Genomic DNA, 20,870 nt, shown 5'->3' on the forward strand with positions numbered 1-20,870 from the left:
AAGTACAGTACTTACGCGTGAATAGAGTAAATACAGGTGCAATTTTGCTAGACGGTTATTCAATGCTGAGGAAAATACTTACCTTTTTCTCCACGAAGCGCAATAAAACTGGTACTTAATAATTATTCACAGAGCGCCACTACATATAACACATTCAGTACAGTACTCGTACTTATCTCTAGCGAGGAGCGTGACAACAATAACAGCGTCACAATAACTGATGTCTCACAATACTTATTATTGTGCAAATTTTCAAGTCAAAGGGTTTTCCTTAAATTATCGACCGGCGCGTAGTGAAGGTCATATTGTTGGGCCAGTCGCTATGGCAGCCTACGAGTAGGCAGCCAGCGACAGTCCCGCTTCCGGTGTGCTGACTCACACCGAGTCGCACTCGCTGTCGAGCGCTAGATCGGCCTCGACTCAGGCAGCTTTCCGCCCAGCCTCACGTCTCGGCCAATCACCGGCCTCGATGTAGGCGGAGCCACGCCTCCTTTCCTCATCTCGGCCTATCAGCGTTCGTTCGCTCGTGTTGGATCTGCCCAGTGCCGCATTAGGCTTTTTCCCATGTTATGGCTCGACGTGCCGTTTATTTTCATTCACTAGCTGACATTCGGTGATTTTCATGTTCCAGCTCGCATCGAGCCTTTGTGTTTGGGTTTTCTGTACTTTATTGCTATCACAATAAAGCCTCTTCTCACTATCGTGAGCCTTTGTTCGCCAGCTGTCACATGATAGCATATCGTTGAGTTTTTCCTTCTGCGAACCTCTTGAGACCACGGTGTAGACCTACATCCGTACGGCCGACGTGAAGAAAGGGGAGAACCAACGGTTCCTATCCCCATCTGATCGCCGCCAGCCTGAACGGTCTGGTCTCTTCTCTCTCTCTTGCGGGCAGAAAGCCTCGGCAGACCCTCTTCCTTGCGCGTGGACGGAACGTTCCTCGCGGCAACAACCCTCGGACGGACTTTGCCCGGGTTGATTAGCGGTTACCGCGGATCCCCGGACGGAACGGACGGCACGGACCCAGCGGACCCTCGCGGACCCTCGCAGCCTCATCAATCGGGGTCGCCTTTGCCTTAAGTGGCACCCGCAACTTTAACAGCGCGGATTCACCGGATCGACAAGCGGACTCACGCGGATTTACCCGGTAAATAGGGTCGACTGACCCTCGGTAAGCCTCGTAGAGCCTCGTAAGACCCGATATAACCGGGCAATTTTCATTTTCACCGGACCAAAAGTAATTTGGCCGGCTAAAACTTATTTTCACCCGGATAAAACGGGCTTAAAACATCTTTTTACGGGTTAAAATAGGGTTAGCCAGCCTTACTAGGCCGGACCCTCGAGCCTCGGTGTAGACCCTCTGAGCCTCGGCTAACGACCTTTCTGAACCTTCTAAAAATTAAGGGAATAACTTTCCCCCGGCTAAATTAATTTTTGACCGGCTAGAAAATTTTTCCTGAATTTTTCCTGATTTTTCGGAATTTTTCTAACGCGGAAAATAATTAATTCAAAAATTTAAATAATTGTGACGTCACGACGGCCGATTTTACATTATAAAATCCGACCAATCAGGACAGCGGGGAGATTCCCTATGCTGTAGGCCCGTAGTGAGTCATAGTTTTTTGGAATTTTGCACGCGGCGCGCAGAATCGTGACGTAGGCAGTAATCTGCAAGACCACTTAACGGTGTGTGACGTCATAGCGGTCAGTGCTGTAGTATAGGACGTACGTAAGCTGTACCCTGTACTGACAACAGTACTGAGTTGCAAGTAGCACACACCATCACCCCACCCTACCACCTCTGCCCCCCCCCCCCCCACCGGACCTCTGCCCCCCCCACCGGACCCTCGGACCTTCAACAGGCAAAAGCCTCATCAACTTCGGACAAGTCCCCAATAGGGATAGTCCGACTTCTTGGCTGAAGGGTCAACCCGGAGGCTACTTCAAGGCTCCAATAGAGTCACCACTGAAGATGTCCGGTCGAGACAACCCATATGAACGGAAGTTCGACCAAGGCTACGCCCGACGGGATAACGCAGGCGGGTAAACCTTCCGTCATGCCGGCCCGGGCAGCGAGCCTCACTCGTCGGACTCCAACCGATCGAGCAAGTCCGGCAAGTCGAACCAGTCGACTAAGTCGGCCAAGGAGAAGCGGGATGCGCGGATCCTGGCAAACGACTTCACCCAATCGCCGGAGGATAGCTTCGAGGACGCACACAACCGGACGTTCCTCGAACTACCACAGGCCGAACCGGAGGTTCTGCACGGCCCAATAGGTCGAAATGCGAACTCCGAGCCTGCGGCTGGACTTGTGCACCCAATAGGTGCCTCGCCAGTCCTCTTCCCGGCCATCACCCCGGACCATGGAGCCTCGAGCCCGGCGCTAAGTAGCTCCGAGGCGTCACCAGACATGGGTGACCCTGTGCAGCCCCAACAGGTTAGCATGGCTGGACCGAAACCGAGGCAAGGCCAGATGAGCCCGAGCCAGATGAAGGGTACGGTATCACCGACCCGGGGGGTGACCCAGCAAGGCGGGTTCACCGACTAAGTCCCCATTGACCCTGGCTCAAAGCCCCAAACCAACGGGCAACAACCCAGAATCTTTGGACAACAGTCGGAAATCGACGTCGCCGGACCCGAAGCGACCCTCGGGGACTCCGAAGGCGACCACACCGGACCCGAGGACCCTTACTGGAACTTCAAGTCGGACTTCAAACTCACCGAAGCCGACTTCGGGAACTTCGAAATCACCAACGGGAAAGTTGCAGTCGGCTGGAACCTCGAACACCGAGGCTCGAGCCTCGGACACCGAGGCTCGGACCCCCAACACTGGGGTCCGGACTCCGACCCAACAGGTGGGAACATCCAAGACCCGGCCGGCAACCCCCACTTCCTCGGCTAAGAAAGCTGTTTCCCTGGTCAAATTCCGGATTTCGTCGGTTGCAACCTCCACGGGCGAGGTTGAGGGTTCGGTTACCGAGGTTAACTTAACCTCGGATGGCGGACCGTCATCCCCGAAACCCAAGACCCCCGGCAGTGAACCTATGCTGACCCGAGCCAGCCGGATCGAAGCCTCAAAGGCTGATCGGAAGTCGAAATCGGCTTCACCGAAGGTTGCAAAGCCAACCTCGGACCTTCCGGCTACACCCCCGATGTTCGAACCCTCGGACCTCGGGGCTGGTAAAACCCCATCACCGACCGACGATGTCTTCGACGCAACCGTGTTACCCAATAAGGTGACCGAGCGTCCGGACAGCAGAAAAGGCTTCAGGTTTCCGTCACCGAAGCAATACCCAGGCTCACACATCGGAGCCTCGGACTACACACCCCGGCGGTACCTGACAAAGACCCCTCCGGAGAAGATTGACAACCCACAAGTCCTCCGTCAACGGATTTACGAGCTGCAAAACCAGCTCTTGGCCGGACAAAACATCGTCGAATCGACGGAGAATGTTCTGTCCCAGACGGTGGCTTCGCACAAACAGGAGCGCAAGAGGCTCACTGACGAACTTGAACGTGCGAATGCTGTCATTGATGACCTTACCCAAGAGATTGAACGGTTAGAGGCCCAGTTGCAAGTAACTGAGGAGCCCTGCCGTCACGAACAAGCCGAAGTCACTAGACTCCAGGACATGCTGGAGCAGTCTCGGACCGAAGTGGCCACCCTGCGCCAGGACTTGGAGCAGCGGTTACAGGCCTCGGCTACTCCGAGGCTGGCTCGGCGGAACTCCATAAGATGTTCGATCGGGTGGATGAGTACCGTGAGGAGAACCATCACCTCAGACAAGGCATCATCGGCCTGGAGGGAGAGATTGACGAGCTCAACTCGGAACTCGACTTCCTTCGGACGGCCTACGCGAACCTCCGGGAGAATCAGAACGACCCGGAGGGTATAGCCGTAGACCTTCGGCTATGCCAGGCTCAACTTGGCCAGCAGATCCTTGCCCTCACAACCCATCTCCAGAACGAGACGGCCCGGTTCGAACAGGCTCGTACCGAGAGCCTCGCAGTCATCGAGGCTCAACGAGCTCGGATCACACAGCTTGAGTCCGAGAAGACCCAGTGGGAAATGGACAAGGACCGTCTCCTGAAGTACCAACAGGAGCTCTACAACTTCGGCATCGACCTATCTAACCGGTACAACGACCTTGGTGACAAGTACAACCAGATGTACCAGGAACGAGAAAACCTGGGCATCGAGGTCGCATGCTTGAAGGAAGAGAAGACATATCTCGAGGACTCCATGACCGAGCAACCCCCGTCCTACCGGACTACCCAAGAGCAGGATAAATGTCAGCAGATTGATGACTACCTGCGACGAGATAACCCCCTGTTGAACCCAACAGGTCAGATGGGGGCTCTCGAGAGTCAGATCTATCAGGTCGGAATGCTTAGGGCTGAACCATCGGTAGGACCCGTACCGAGGGCGCCGGCGGTACCGCCGGCCCCGGAGCCGGAGCGAAACACTTCGACGGCCACTCCCAACGCACCGACCCAGTCAATTACCACAACGACTACGGCCTACGGAGGAACATCCACAACGACGATGTTCTCAACCGGAACAAGGCCTGTAGTATCGACTTCAACCGGACAGGACGACCCCCGAGCCTCGAACCTCCGAGGCTCGGACCCCCGAGGCTCGAACCTCCGAGCCCCGGTAAACGGATCCGGCATGGGACTTCGACCACCGACGAACGCTTCGGCGGGAGGCTCACAGCCTAATTCGGGAAACTCCAACCGGGACCGACAACGTTCGGGTTCCCAGAACACGTACCCGCCGAGGATCGAAGTCCAACCTGTATCGGCAGGGCAGCGCAATTGGGCTGACCCGGTACGCCCCGGATATCCGGATAACGCATCACAGCAACCTCGGCCAGACAACCGTGACCCAATAGGTCTGGTTGGCCCCGGCGCTGTTGGCAATGGACCTTGCCAGCCTCGGCAAGGCAATATGGACCCAATAGGTCCGGCGCCCCAGGCCGACCAATACGTGGTTATACCACCGGGGATGTGGCTTGACCACAACAGAGTCCTTCAAAGGATGCCTGGGTATGTGGCACCAAACCCGCCACAGAACCAGGGGTACGGAGTGCAGAACCCTCCGCCTGGACCTGGACAGCCCCAGCCGGCACCCCCTGGCAATCCATACCCCCAACCCCAACCACAGCCGTACCCACCTCAACCCGCCCCGGCTGCGCAGAACCAGCAAGCGGCCTACCCGGTAGCTTGGAACCCTCCGGTAGCCCAACAGGCAATGCCGGCGGTCCAACACCGTCAAACCCCACCACCCGATGAGCAAGACATTGCTCAAGCCCGACAGGAAGGCTACGAAGAAGGCCGGCGCCGATACGAAGAGCGGAACAACCGGATCTTGGCCCGGAAGAATCGGGCAGAGTTGCCGAAGTTCAACGGCGACGGGGCCAAGGTGGAAGGCTGGATCACAAAGATCCGGCGAATCTATCGCTCGGAGGCTGACGGTGTCGCAATGACGGACGTAGCCTTTATGACGGAGCTGGAGGGCGCCCTTACTGGACAAGCCCTGGAATGGTACCAGAACCAGTCAACTCTGGAACCCGAAGAAAACGGATGGACCGTCGACTACTGGCTGCAGCAATTTGCGGCCCGGTTTATGGACCCTGACAAGCAGGTCACGGCAGTCGCGGACATCACTACCAGAAAGTACATGCTGGGGCAAGAGACCCCCGAGCAGTACTATGATGCCATCATAAACCTCAAGCAACGAGGCAACCTCACCGACGAACTGGCAGTCTTCTACCTGCGGACGAACGTCACGGAGCCAATCCTTCGGGCAGCCCTGGACGTCCGAATGCCGAAGACGACGCGTGAGTTCCGGGACTACGTACGGGACTTCACCCGGGGTAAGCCGATGTATCAGGTAGTTAAAGGTGGCAATTCCACCAACTACATCACCGTCAGGACGGCGACTCCCGTTCCTGTGACCCAACCGGCTCCCGGATACATCCAACCCAACTCGCCAGGTTACCAGAACGTGCAACCGGGGCTTCACCGACAGAGCCCTCCGGCGACACCACCCCCTCAGGCCCGTGGTCAAATTGAACAGACTTGGGCGGCAATGGCGGCGATGAACCTGAATGGAGCCCCAACAGGGACCATGGTCACGCCGCCAGCCTATGGAAACAGCGGCCAACCGAGTCAGCCTCGGAGCCCCGGCTACGGCCAATCACAGAGCCAGGGTTACTCCGGCTATGGCCAGCCCCAACAGGGCTACAGCCAGCCTCGGAGCCCCGGCTATGGCCAGCCCCAACAGGGCTACGGCCAGAACTCCGGCTACGGCCAACCTCAGAACCAGGGGTATGGCTTCGGAGGCGGATATGGACGCGGTGGAGCCTCACAATATGGTGGCTCCGGCGGAAGACGTGGCGGCGGGAATCGCGGCCGCGGAAACTTCGGCAACCGCGCGGGCGGAGGCGGACAGCCCCAGAACGTGCAGCGGCAGCCTCGGACGCCACAGCAGGAGGCTCGCCAGCAGGCAACCTATGTCGATCGGATGGAAGCCAAGTTCTTCCAGTGGACCCAGGACGGAATATTTTCCTGTGGTCACTGCCTATGGGGCAACCACAACCAAGCGAGTTGTGGCTATGCCAACCTCCGGCTGGAAGACAATCCAAACCGGAGATGGTACCTGGACTGGAGGTACCGGTACGATAACGGATGGCCGTTAGGTTCGGCGAATCAGAACTACCCGAACATCGTACCACCCCCACGCCCGGCGGCCAAGGCAGCCCTAACCGGCAGCCCGGCCAGGGAAATGGAGGGAACCCCCAGAATGGTGGTCGACCCCCATTGGCAACCCCGCCGCCAGCCCAACGGCCGCAACTGCCGCCGTCCCCGGCCCCCAATAGGGGCCCGGGCGGATACCAACCGGCAATTGGCGGGCCTGTCCCGGGTACATCCCAAGGAAACGCCTAAGGTCGATGAGCTCCGGTGACTCATTCAACCTCTGTCATCCAACGGAACCACCGGATAAGGATAACCCTACTAACCGGAATAACCCTTTGGACACAACTCGGAACCTCAACGAGGATTTAGCCTCCGCAACGGTCAGCGAGTCCGCTAGAATCTTAGCGGCGGGAACGGCAGCCCAATTAGGCGCCGAACATCCCCGGTTCGGATACTCGGAGAATCGACCCGAACCTCGCCACGCCGAAAATGCGGCTCCCGGACCAGAACAGGTACCTGGGAGGATCGGCCAAGGAACTTGGATCCGATCGGCAGCCGGGACACAGAACGTGCCCGGACCCCCAGGCCCAGAAGGTGAAGCCGGGGATGTCGGCCGGAGAAACCGGACCCGACCAGCCGGGACGAGAAACGTCACCAGGCTGCCCGGACGGCTCGGTGCCCAATTAGGCATTACGAGCCACGGGCTAAGCGGAGAATCGGGACGCCGACCCGCAACCTCGCAGGACGTCAGAATGACGCCTGAACCGTCCTTGGTAGGCCAACCAGGTAGACGGCCGGAGGTTTCCGACCGACGAAGTAACGGAGTACTTCGAAGACTGGGAAGCAGTACCTTTGGAGGCACAGGTACCCGCCTACTGTCTGCAGCAGGAAGCGGACCTCTTCCAGCGACAACCGGCACGAACTGTAACCGGATCGCGGACGTTCTTCAACATGCAATACAACCTCTCAACCTTACGAGAGGGTCAACCATCCATGGAAGAACGAATAGCAAGTCGGATATACCCGATGGAAACCGCCGAATCGTTAATGGACGGAGTAGCTAACCGTCCGGAGGCGAGTCACTCGGTTATGGAAGTTCCATCCGGGCTACCAGGCTTACCAGCCCCGACAGAACGACTAAGTCCACACCGGCCCTCGGGGGTCAACCCACAAGACGGAGTAGACCCACCGAGGCTGGACAGAATCTTATTACCGTCGCGTGTAGACACCAATAGTGTCCCCGGCGGATCAACGACAACTCTAATCCCGGTCGAAGTGACCATCCGAGAAGTAACGATCCAACCGTTACAGTCCACCGAACGACCGAAAGTGGTCCGGGCATGGACACATGACGTTCAAATTGGACCGGTAACAACCACAGCCATGTTGGACACCGGAGCCGAAACATCCCTAATAGAGGAGCGTTTCTGCCGGGCCAACAATCTTAAACTCGAATCCCTGGGGTACTTCACCAAAATACGCGGTGTCGGCGGACAACTCGCCTTCATGGTGACCCATTGCTGTACCGTACCGGTAACCTTGCAAGGATTCACCAGTCCCCATACCTTCCACGTCCAACCCAACGACTCGGACGTCCCCGTACTTCTTGGATGCGACTACTTGCATTCCAAGTTTGTCTTCATCCGGACGCCAACGACCCCCAACGAGGGTCAACGGAACCCATCTTCGGGTGTAGTGCAGCCTATCCCGATACCAGAGGCATCGGGCACGGCAGCGAATGAGGCTCGGATAAGTCGGCTTGATCACCCGATGAACCCCGGACCCCCGGTCTGCCCGCAATGCTCGGATACCGAACGAAGCCTCGTAACGGAGCTGCAGATCCATAACGCCATCGAACAATACTTGGCGAAAGTACGGACGACCCGATTGGAACCAGTCCGAGGGATACTAAAGTCTATCCCGATACCAGAGGCATCGGCCTCTGGTATACTTAACCAAAGGTACCGAACCTGGTCTTCCGGCATTCGACACCTCCTTGAAACCCGGACGATTGGCATAAGACTCGCACTTGATCGAGTCGGCGCAAGGACGGACGACCAGATCCGAGCTGCAAGGGAGGAATGCCAGGAGGTAATTAACCTAACCGAAGCCTTAGAAGAGGAGATCATCGAATGGGAAGAAGAGCGGATCGTACTCCACGCACAATTTGTGGAACATCAGCTCCCCATACCGGCGCTACTGGAGATCCAGTCCCATGAACTGGGCCGACGCCTTATGTGGCACTTCCGGGACCCTTACCACTTCGGTACCCTGGATACTGCCTCCTTTTGGAGTCGATACGGCGAAGACACCCGCATAACTAGGGTCGTGCCGGACTCCGAACCTCCGATCGAGCCTTGTAACTGGCACCAGGCCAAGAAAGTAAGGCTAGCTGAGGCTGTGCACCCACAAAACGGGGGCCGCCTAGCCAACACACGGGCACAAGCCCCGGATCAGGAATATATGGCCTTAGAATGCCCGATCTGCCATGAAAACAATGGAGCGATCGTCCAAGCCCTCAGAACTCGGAACGAAGAAGTCTTGGAGCAGGGTAGGCCACCATCCCCCGGACCTCCCGAACCGGGAAGGTGGGAAGGACCGACTCAGCAGACCCCAATTAGGGTTACTGACGGTCTACTTGGACCATCCGCCGGAACAGCGGAAGAAGGCGAAGCCGAAGAATTTGGAGATTGGGATTCGGAAGCCTCGGATGTACAGAGCACAAGTGACTCACCGGACACTGACTCCGATAATGAGCCATCCGATCCCTCAGACAATAACTCCTCGGATACCTCCGATGACGACGATGACACCGACATAGGCTTCGATCCTTCGGTTCAATGGGTAGGAATCGACACACCCCCGGACGAACCCCCAAAAGGTGGATCGTCCAGCAACGAACCCTCAAAGGAAGCCCAGCAACCCCAGAACGGAGGCTCGGGCCAACAAAGGGCTGAGTTAACCGCAATTACGGTTTCTCACCCGGCTGACAGCCCAGTAACCTCGGCTACGTCCAGCGACACGGGCCTGGAACAGGACCCTAACACCTCCGAAGCCGAATCCTCGGAAGGCAGTCCCACGTATGACGTCCGTGCGGAGGGACAACGGGTATCTCAAACCGACGACGAACAGATTGCCCAACAGGCGACATTCGTCGGAGGTAACCCGGTTGAACCCGACAAAAATACAAGTCCAGACGGAGCCTCGGCTAAACCGAAGGCAGCCTCGGTGCGACAGACTAAGTCCGAGAAGACCGTCTATAACCCATGGAAACGGGTACAGAGGCTGAAGCCAATAGCTACAGGCCCAACCGTCAATCGTCTTCAGCTCCATACCGAGGATAAGGACGAAGACCGACAGCCCGTGTTCATTGAGAACAAGTGTACCTTACCACCCTTTTCAACATGTGCCGTACTGGTGCGAACCCTTAAGAGTATGGCCCCTCACCGGGATATCCATTTCGAATCCTTCCGGCGAAAACACTCCGGAGTTCGACCGATCGAAGACACCATTGAGATCCGACCAACTTGCGATACCGCATGGATCAAGATCCAAAACGCGACTGAGCACAACCAGGTACTCCGAAGGGGTGCGAAGATCGGATACATGCACTACAGCGACACCTACGGGTTCGAACCCGACAATGAAGGGATCGAATGGGAAATCCCGATGGGAGTAGCCCGAGTCTCACAACATGGAGACCGGCCATACAGCTTACCGAGGGCGACACAATATGACGCCACTACGGTACGGACCCAGCAGAAGGTCCAGCTACTTCCCAGGGCTATCGTCGAAGTTACGGTAACCCTCGACATAGAAGTCGACCCCGCTAAAAACAAGTACCTGATGTACCTCGGCTCGGAAGAAGCCTTAGCGGAAGGTATCGAGATGAAGGATGGTCCGACCCCACATGACGGGAAGAAGTTCACCATCCTCGTGGCTAACCATACTAATAAGGATATAACCATCCGGAAAGGAACCCCAATGGGTCGAGTCGAGCCGTACGAACATATGACGGACGACCAAAAGGCCCGGGTCCGACTTACCCAAGAAGGTGACGAAGACCCGGCAACCGTCGAAGAACAAAAGAAAGCCATCAACTCCATGAAGCTCGGCGAAAACTTAACCGATGAACAGCGACAAGTTCTACGGGACATCGCATGGGAGTATCGGCTTGTATTTCCAACCTCAAAACGACCCTACGGTGACGTCAAGGGAGTCACCCACGTCATCGACGTCCAAGGTGCAAAGCCTATAAAGATGAACCCAACTAGAACCAGTTGGAAGGGTCTTGAATTCATCTCCAAACATGTCCAAGAGATGCTGGACCAAGGAGTGATCGAACCCTCCGACGCAGCATGGAGCTTCCCCGTGGTCTTGGCAGCCAAGAAAAACCCGGACGGCTCCGTCGGAACCAGGTTTGCATCAACTACATTAAGTTGAATGCAGTAACCAAGAAGAACAACTACCCTCTTCCGAACCCGGACGAGCTACTGGACAAGTGCGCCGGGATGGAATATTACGGCAAGGTAGACTGTCAATCCGCTTTTTGGCAGATCCCAATGGACGAAGCCTCGAAGGACATGACTACCTTCGTTACGCCAGAAGGCATGTACAGGTTCAACCGGATGCCGTTCGGAGTCTGTAACGGACCCGCAACCTTCCAGATGCATGTCGATAAGATAACCGCAAAAGCCCGCAAGAAAGGTGTTTTTGCGTACATCGATGACATCATCTTCTTCGGCCGGACCTTTGAAGAATTCAAGGAAGCCTTCCGAGCCACCCTGGACTGCCTACTTGAGGCCGGGTTCACCATCAAACCCTCGAAGTGCGAGGTTGGAACGGATAAGTTACCCTTCCTCGGACATGTCCTCAGCAAAGCCGGGGTCCAAACCGACGACGAAAAGGTAGCGGCTATTGCGCAACACCAACCCCCGCGAACAGAACGCCAATTGCGGTCGTTCCTCGGGTTGGCCAACTACTACCGGAAATTCATCCGTAATTATGCCCAACGGACATCGAAGATGTATGAACTCCTTCGGAAGACTAATTCCATCCGGACAGACTGGACGGACGACCATACAGCAGAGTTCAACGGCATCAAAGAGGCTTTAACCACAGCCCCGGTACTCGCAAAGTTCGACCCGACCAAGAAGACGGTAATCGAATGCGATGCCAGTGGAGCCGGACTTGGCGCGGTGTTGTCACAAGAAGACCACCCTGTAGCATTTGCCAGCCGAGTTCTCCATGGAGCCGAGAAGAACTACGGAGTCACCGAATGGGAATGCCTAGCCGTAGTTTGGGCCGTCCAGAAGTTTAAACACTTCATTGACCACGGACCCTTCACCGTCAGAACGGATCACCGAGCCTTACAGAACCTGATGCGCTGTGAGTCCAATAGACCCGGCATCAACCCCCGGTTAACACGGTGGGCTTTGGCTCTGCAAGGCAAGGATATTACCATCGAGTACAAACCTGGAGTTTTCTGCGATAATGCGGATGCTCTGTCTCGGTGGCCCCTTGAACGACCCGACGATAACGACCCCCATGAAGAATTGGACCAGGTACCCAACTTTGAGGACTTCAAGGATGAGATCAAAATAAGGTCTCTCCGGGTACAACGACATGAAATCAAGGAAAAGAGCCGAAGACATCCGGACCTCATACTCGAGCCCGGAGGCTGGACGGACGAGGCTAAAATAAGGTCTCTCCGAGTGGCAGCTGAATGGAGGCAGACCACAAATATGCGTCGCCCCGTTCCAAAAGCAACTCCGCTGCCCGGATGCAAGGTCATCTCGGACTGGAACGACCTGTCTACCCCATATGTAAGGGTAACTAATGTAGTCATACCGGACGACCCGGGCTCACAAGGCGAGTCGAGGGTCGGAACCGTAAAGGTACGAACTACCGAGGATAACGGACCGGAGGTCCCGGGTTCACAAGGCGAACCCGAGGACGAAGGAGAGAAACCGATGGAGTCCCACAAGGAGTTACGCAGACTGCAACTCCGGGACCCTCACCTCCGGAAAAAGATCGATGAGCTGGAAAACCAGGACCAGCTGGATCACAAGTCCCCATTGTTGGAACATTACCAGATGAGCGGAGGTCTATTGTACCGGCTGACCACCCACAACACTAAGTTGGAACGACGGTTCGTGGTCCCGCTCTTCATGCGAAAAGGCATCATCCGAGCACTTCACGACGGAAAAACCGGCAACCACTTCGGCCGCGTGAAGACACTGGAGGCAGCGAAGCTTCGGTACTACTGGGACCGGATGCTATCCGACATTCACGACTACGTGGATAACTGCCCCCGGTGTACCTTGGTGAACAAGCCTCGGACCAAACCACCCGGTAAACTCCAGAAGATGGAGGTCGGTGAACCATGGTTCCGAATCTACGCGGACTTTAAAGGACCTTTACCTCGGACTGAGTCGAAAGGATACCAATATATCGCGGTTGTTACCGACCAGTTCACCAAGTTCACCATAGCCCGAGCGACCAAGACTAACTCGGCAAAGGAGTTCGAAAAGTTCTTCGTGGAGGATGTCGTCCTAAAATACGGCATGCCAACCCACCTTCACACCGACCAAGGATCCCATTTCACGGCTAAGACCTTCGCCAAAGTAGCTAGGATCTTCGGGATCAAGCATACCTTCGGAACAGCCTACCACCCAGAGGGTCAAGGCCAAGTCGAACGTTCCATGCAGACGATATGGGATGGAATTCGGAAGGAATGCGACGCCAAGGATGGTCACCGATGGCACCGGAACCTACAGTACGTAGTATGCGGAATCAACCGAGCGAAACATGCGACCACCGGGTTCTCACCCTACTACATGCTGTACGGACGTGAGATGACCATACCTCAGGACGTCATCACCGGAACCAACGCACCGGAACACTACACCGACAAGGAACAATACATCAGAAGGATGAAGGAACGGCTCCAGAGGGCTCACGATATCGCGAAGACGAACATCGACGAAGCCTTCGAGAAAGCAGCCGAACTCTATAATAAAAAGAAATCCGTACCGGACTTCCAGAAGAGAGACCTCGTCCTGGTAGAGTATCCCAATAAGGATCCTACCAGGAAGGAACGGTACGATGGAGTATGGACGGTACTCAACTATAAGGGACCCAACAACCTTTGGCTCCGCAACGTCGAAACCGGAAAGGAAGATGTTGTCGCCGTGGATAGATGTAAGCATCATCCAAGCAACAAGCGTCGGCGGATCACCCGATCTTACGGCCAGAAGAAATCCGAGGTAACCCCGGGTAAAAACCTTGCAACGGTGCCGTACCCCCATGAGGGTCAGCCCGCTCGCAATACCCGGGCCCGAAAGGCTAACTCAACCGAAGAGAAGCCGAAGGAACCGACAAAGGAGCCTCAGAAACCGGACTTAACGCGGGTTCAGGACCCCAATAAGGGTCCGTCCGACAAACTAAGCCCGGAGGAACCTCCCAAACCCAAGGGAAAACGTGGCCGACCGAGGAAGAAGCCTCCGTCGGACTTCGAGACACCAGCCCTGCAGGAACTGCAGAAGCAGGCTGTGATAGAGGATGAACCCGAGGCCGTCCCGGAGAAACCCAAGGACTTAGCCGGATCATCCGAGGCTAACCCGAAGAAGTCAGTGGACTTAGCCGCAAAACCCGAGGCTACCTTAACCAAGCCTAAGGAGCCTAAGGCACCGAAGGAGAAGCCGGTAAAAGTGAAGAAACCGGTGAAGAAGCGACCTGACACACCGGTCGCGGCAATCCCAACCGATAAGACGGTTGAACCCCCGGCTCCGAAGCGGAAGTACGGGACGGTCAAGAAGCCTAAGTTAACGGCTCAGGAGGTACTTGAAGAAGCTCAAGTGGCCGAAGACGAAGCACACAAGGATATCCTCGACAGGATCGCTGAAGGACGGGCAGAACCGGTCAAATCGACCAAACAAACAAAGAAGCTTAAAGCACCAAAACCCACCACACCACAAACATAGGGCCATAGTTAACCTAGAATAAGTTAGGGCTTAGCTAGGACATAGTTAAGAATGGACCTTTGGTGTCGGAATGGGACCTCTTCAGTTGTGCATGGAATCTTCAGTTGAACTTATTTGGCCTTATCAGAATGCTAACGAGCCGTATCTCCTTTATCCCAATAGCCTCTCATAACGATGTCTGACCGACGACGAGACCCTCCGTCGAGTGGATCGAACAGCAGCCGACGCGACAACCGACGATCTCAGCCGTACCCGCACGACCGATCGGGTTCCCGAGCTGAAACGCGTTCGGCCACCCAAACCCCAATTCCACAGGTAACAAATCCGCATGCGAACGTAGCGGCAGATTCTTTGGCAGGTTTAACGGTCGGGTCACGGATGGTCACTCAACCCCGAACGATCCCCCTCCAGACCTTGCCACCGGGCACTATGCTCGACGAAACCGGACTTTTGGTGAATGTGAGCGCGGCCACCGGTCAGAACGTACCGGCAGTACCGATCGACCCAATAGGTCGGATCCGCCCGCCACTTGTATCGGGACCATTCATCCCCGGACCAGTCATGTCACCGACGCTACCATACATCCCGATTACGGTAACGAGCATCCAGCCGGCCCCAATAGGGCCGCTGATGACTCAAGCCGGGATGAATCCCATGCCGAACCAAATGTTCGCCATGTTCACCCAATGCTGCAACCAGATGGGTATGAACCAGCCACAAGGCGGCGCGGTCAACCCTCTGATGGGATACCCCATAGTGACTGGACCCACGGGAGCCTCGCAGCAGCCGACTTTACCGGCGGCGCCACGACAGGATGGCACAAATATGCCTCCGGTGGTATCAGCGACGGCTAGGCCGGAACGTCAACGGACACCATCCCCGTTCACTCGATACTACGAGGATGGAACGAAGGCCTTCTCGGTTCATATGCTGAAAAGACCGAAGTCTCCGACATCGACAGCAGAGGCACCCCCAGCTCAACTGACAACTGAACCCTTGACACCCGGACCTTCCACAGCCAGACCTTCGGCAACCGCAATTACGGTTGAACCGACCTCGGCCGCATCTTCGGCCGGATCGCGAAGGCAGATCCGACCCTCGGAAGAACTCACACTGGGTCTTATGGAAGCTGAGAGTGAATGGACCCTCGTCCAGCGCAAGATAGAAGCTCTCAAGTTGAGCGACCCTAACTTTGCGCAGGAATTGACCCGATTGAACTCGGAAATGAAGGAACTGGAACAATATATCCAGGATACCCGAGCCATACTTAGAGCCCGGAAGTCAACCTCCGAGACCCCAGCCTCAGAAAGAGGGCCAGCCTTAGCAACCGCAACTACGGGGGCTTCGGCTGGAGCGACCAACCCTCCTCCCCACCCTTCGACGGCCGAAGTACATGCATTAATTGCACACACTAAAGCCGTGATCGAACAAATGCAGGATCAGAGGCTGATCGAGGTCGAAGGCTCGGGGAACAGACCGAGACGAGACATACAGACGTGGACCAACATCCTGACCACGGGAGTCGAAGAACTCCGGAAACTGGTGGCACAAACCCCTGTAACGGGAGGCCAACTTCAGCAACTCCGAGATCAATACCGGAATTTAGACTCCCAAATGTGGGAGGCTTCGGATTACTACTGGACCTTAAAAGCCCGGAAGTCAACCTCCGAGACTCCAGCCTCAGAAAGAGGGCCAGCCTTAGCAACCGCAACTACGGGGGCTTCGGCTGGAGCGACCAACTCTCCTCCTCACCCTTCAATAGCCGAAGTACACGCATTGCTCGGACAGACCGAAGCTCTCGTGAAAGGGATGAGAGGCCAGATACAAGCCGAAGGACTGGAAAATCCGGCATCTGAACGCACGTGGGTCAGCTCCTTGAACCTTGGAGTAGAAATACTCCGGAAACTGCTGTCGCGAACCCCTCTAACAGGACAACAACTGCAATTGATCCACACCCATTATTGGCTTCTGAAGGCCCAGATCGAAGAGGCGCGAAACGAACACCCTCTGGCACCCCCGAGAACGGTGGACAATGTGCCCGGACCGACGAGCCGAGGGACAGAATGGGGATCAGCCGTCGCAACCACAAGTATGGGGGCTTCGGCTGGTACAACAAGGACCCCGGAAGACAGAGAAGCGAGCCCAAGCCGGCTACAGGTTTACGCAACCTTGAGGGAGTCGGACGACTTAGCGGTGAGACTTAACCGCGAGCACCAGGAAACTTCACCGACCGACCCTCGGTACTTGGATCAGGAGTTGACCATCAACCGTATCATCCATGACTCCTACATGCTCCGACGGTCAACTGAAGTTACTAACTTCACCCCGCAGCAGATTCAGCAGTCCCGACAAGCGTTCCGGAATCTGCGTAGGATCATCGACGACAACCAAAACCCGGTATCACCGACCCCGCGTGACGTAGCCAAGTCAGACGCGTTTGTGGCTGTCCGCAGAACTCGGCAACAAGGACTTGTACTCCTAACGGAACTACGCCGACGCCGAGACCGATACCCTCTTAACTCGGAACAGTGGGCAGAAACCGAGAAGCTCAACATCGAGATCCAATTGAAGCTCGGTGAAATTGAGCGTCTCAGCCACGACAGAATCCCAGCGGACGTCCGTGACAGATGGCTCCTGGAAGGCGCGGTGGCCTATGTGGACCAACAGATAGCGGCCTTCAACCTAACCGAGGGAGCCGGACCGGAAGGGCAACAACCAAGCCCCACCACCCGCCAGGCGTACGACCGAGCCAGAGACAGAATGGCACTCTGGGAAAGAGTCAACCGAGTAAGGAGGCTCAGCGACAACATCATAACGATGTTGATAAGACGCCGTGAACAGGCCTACAGCCTCAACGGACAAGAAGCCGCCCGACGAGTTACTGACCTAATTGTCGAAGTCAACCGGGAGACAGCCGACATTGCAGGCTTAGTCTGGGAAGGGATCCCAACAGGACCCTGGGAAACCCGTGAGCTCCCGAGACTTCTGTCCTCCATCGAACGACGTGCCGACAATTACGGCATAGTCCTCTCCGACGACTCATCAAACCGGCCTGACGAAGCCGAAGCCAGACTTTGGAAGTGGCAAGAGATCAGGAAGACCTTAGAAAAGGGCCATACGCTCCTATCCACCTTAGAACAGAGAAATAGGCTAGAGGACAAGCCTTACTCTGACAGGGACCGTGAACAGGCCAAATTACTGAATGACCGGAACAACTTGACGTGCAACCTCCGTCAAGTCGCCAGACTCACCGAGGCTGGAATGCCAACAGCACCGGCCGACATCCGGGAGTTAGATGCGCTACTGGGATACCTCGGTACACGCATCGCCGAAGAGGGCGACCTGGACTCGGATGAATACTCGGAATACAGTCCGAGCCGGAGCCGCAGCCGAGATGGTGAACCAACAGTGACCCCCGGCCCAGGCTCACACCGAAGCGCATCACCAATGTCAGAACCTCCGTCACCGATACCCTCACCGGACATCGAGATGCTCGATGACCCACCGGAAATGGACTTCGGTATCACCATAACTACCGAAGAGTTGAGGAGGGACTTAGCCGAAACTGAGCTAACGGCGGACCTTCTGACCCAGCGGATTGCTACGCTGCAGCCGGGCGATGCGACCCTAAGGACCATCACCGAACAGCGCGATATGGCTCGTGGGCATGCCGAAAAACTCCGGAGGAAGTTAGAGGAAAGAAGCCACAAGGAGGCTCAACCTCGGACCCCCGGACCTCAACAGGCTCAACCATCGGGGCTCCCTCAACCTCGGACCCCCGGACCCTCGAGGGTCAACCCAACTGAGCCACCTCAACTCCAACCAGCCCCGACAGAACAGGAGATTCAAATCCTCCGTGATGACATAGCCCTTAACGAAGGCTATGCCCGGGACTTAGCCGCCCAGGCTAATCAGTTGGAGGATCGGACCCCGGCTCAGAAGAAGCTGAAGGAGCGGATCCAAGACCAGTACGTAATGGCCATGATGGATGTGGAGAGCTTAAAAGCCGACCTAGAAGTGGCACTTGCAAAAAGGAAGCATGAGGAAGAGAGCCGCAAAACGGTTCCACCTCAGCCTCCGGCCACTCAGCCGACCCAAGCCTCGGCAAACCAGGCAACTCAGCCTCCGGTCAACCCGCCGACTCAAACCCCTGCGAATCCACCGCAGCAATCGGAACGGCCGGTAGCGACCCAACAGGTTGCACCGACCCAGCGCCTTTCGCCCCGCTCAATGGTACGGGCGATGGAAAACATACCGGACCCGGGAGTTCTGCCGCCCGACGCTCAACCCTACATAGTTGAAGCCATGACTCGGGCTAATAATATCTTGACTGAGATGCGGACTCGCCGAGGCTTCTGCGACCGTCATAGCGCAGAATTCTTCAAACTGGATGGCGACATCACCGGAGTTGAGAACCACACCAGAGCAACCCGGATACTTCTACACCCGGAAACTCCGAAGCATCAGTACAGCCAGGCTCAGCTGCAATCATGCGTGCTTTGGCTCTCGGGCTTCATCCGGGATTATGAGGAAGAAAAGCAGACCAAGGAACGGCGAGAGGCAGACCGAGCCTCCGAGGATCAGTCTCGGATTAGGCAGATCGAACCCCCAGAGCAGGGTACATCTGACCAATCAACCCGGAGACCGACCATCAAGCCACCCTCGACGGCTACTCCACCGTCAGGAAATTGGCCACTGGCAGTACCCGGAATGGAGGAAACAACCGGCGAGCACTTCAGCGAGCCGAGGATCCAGCCATGAGATGCATGCCCAACTGCATGCCATGAACGCCTGGGACCCTAGGGCAGCAAGGCTCGACGTTGACACCAATACTCTGGACACGAGCCGGAAGACCATTGCCACCATACTCACCCTATCGGCAGCGAGATCTTCGGACACCGAGGAGACCCTGATACAGGCGCTGCAAGACATTAAGCGGATCACCGAGGGTTACTACCGTAACAAGCGACGTGAAGCCGCGGAGCGTAAAGCCCAACAGGCTAAGCCACCCGCACGACCAGCTACACCGCCCGGTGAACCTATGGATGTTCCACCCTTAGAAGGTGAAGAAGAGACCCTTGAGCCCTCCACAGCGGAACGGGAAGCTTACGCTCGGACGCGGGACTTAACCCCGGACCCACCGAGCACAAGCAAGGCACCGAGGCCAACAACATTGCCGGTACCCCCAATAGGCGGTTCGGCTCGGCCAAAACGAACGGAACAGGTGCTCGTCATCCGACGTCCGACTGAACAGTCTGATGACCCGGAGAGAACCCCGGATGGAAGGGCTATTCATCAGCCCGGAGGCCCAGACTCGCCCAAGTTCGCGAGGAAGCCTCGGTCTAAGGACAGGGATGAGGACAAAGGCCCGAAACGGAAGCTGTTCTCATCATCACCGAGACAAGTCCGGACCCTCGAACGGGTCCGAGAGATTGTGATGCGGGAAACAGCTTCAGACCCATCGAAGCCCCATCAGAAGGTACGACCGACGCCGGGTGAGAGCCACAAGACGGCCCCCCAGCCTCAGTTAGCACTACAAGCCATCCAACCGGACTTAACCGCAACGGAACGGGAGGCCTTGGCTTACCACAACCAGCTGGTAGACCAGATTAAGCAGGCCGAATTCTACCGGGTCATCCAGGAAGGTGAACTTACCGGTGGACAGCTCGAACATAAGATGTCGTCAAGAGATCGGAACCGCATAACCCAGAAAATCTTGGACTTTGCGACCGACCGCGACGTTATTATACGAAGACTCATGACCCTCCGGAGCAGCATGCAGGTACTTCGGACACAGAGGTTACCGAGGGTGGTTTTGGACTATGTCCAGCTGTTACGGAACCCGAGGATTAACCCGGCCGTATACATCCGTGAACCACCCCTGGAGGAAGGCCAGCTTAAAACCGACCTTATTCCTGAAATCGACCCCGACAATTCGGGAGGTAACGATGAGGACCCTAATGTCTACGGTGCGGAGGATAGTGAAGAGGAACGACAGTGGCAACAAGCCCTGTTAAACGACCTTCGGTCAAGATCAAGGCTCTCGACCGAGCCTCGGTCAACTGGTGGACGAAGCAGGTCCCCGGTGAAACAGGTGTCCCCAACTAGGGCTCTGTCTCAGCCGAACCGGATGCCTAGTATGACCCCTCTCCAGCCTCCACCACCGAGGTTTTCCCCGAAACG

The sequence above is a fragment of the Paramacrobiotus metropolitanus genome, unplaced genomic scaffold (genome assembly GCF_019649055.1).
Source record: "Paramacrobiotus metropolitanus isolate TYO unplaced genomic scaffold, Prichtersi_v1.0 Parri_scaffold0000004, whole genome shotgun sequence".
Lineage (NCBI taxonomy): Eukaryota > Metazoa > Tardigrada > Eutardigrada > Parachela > Macrobiotidae > Paramacrobiotus > Paramacrobiotus metropolitanus.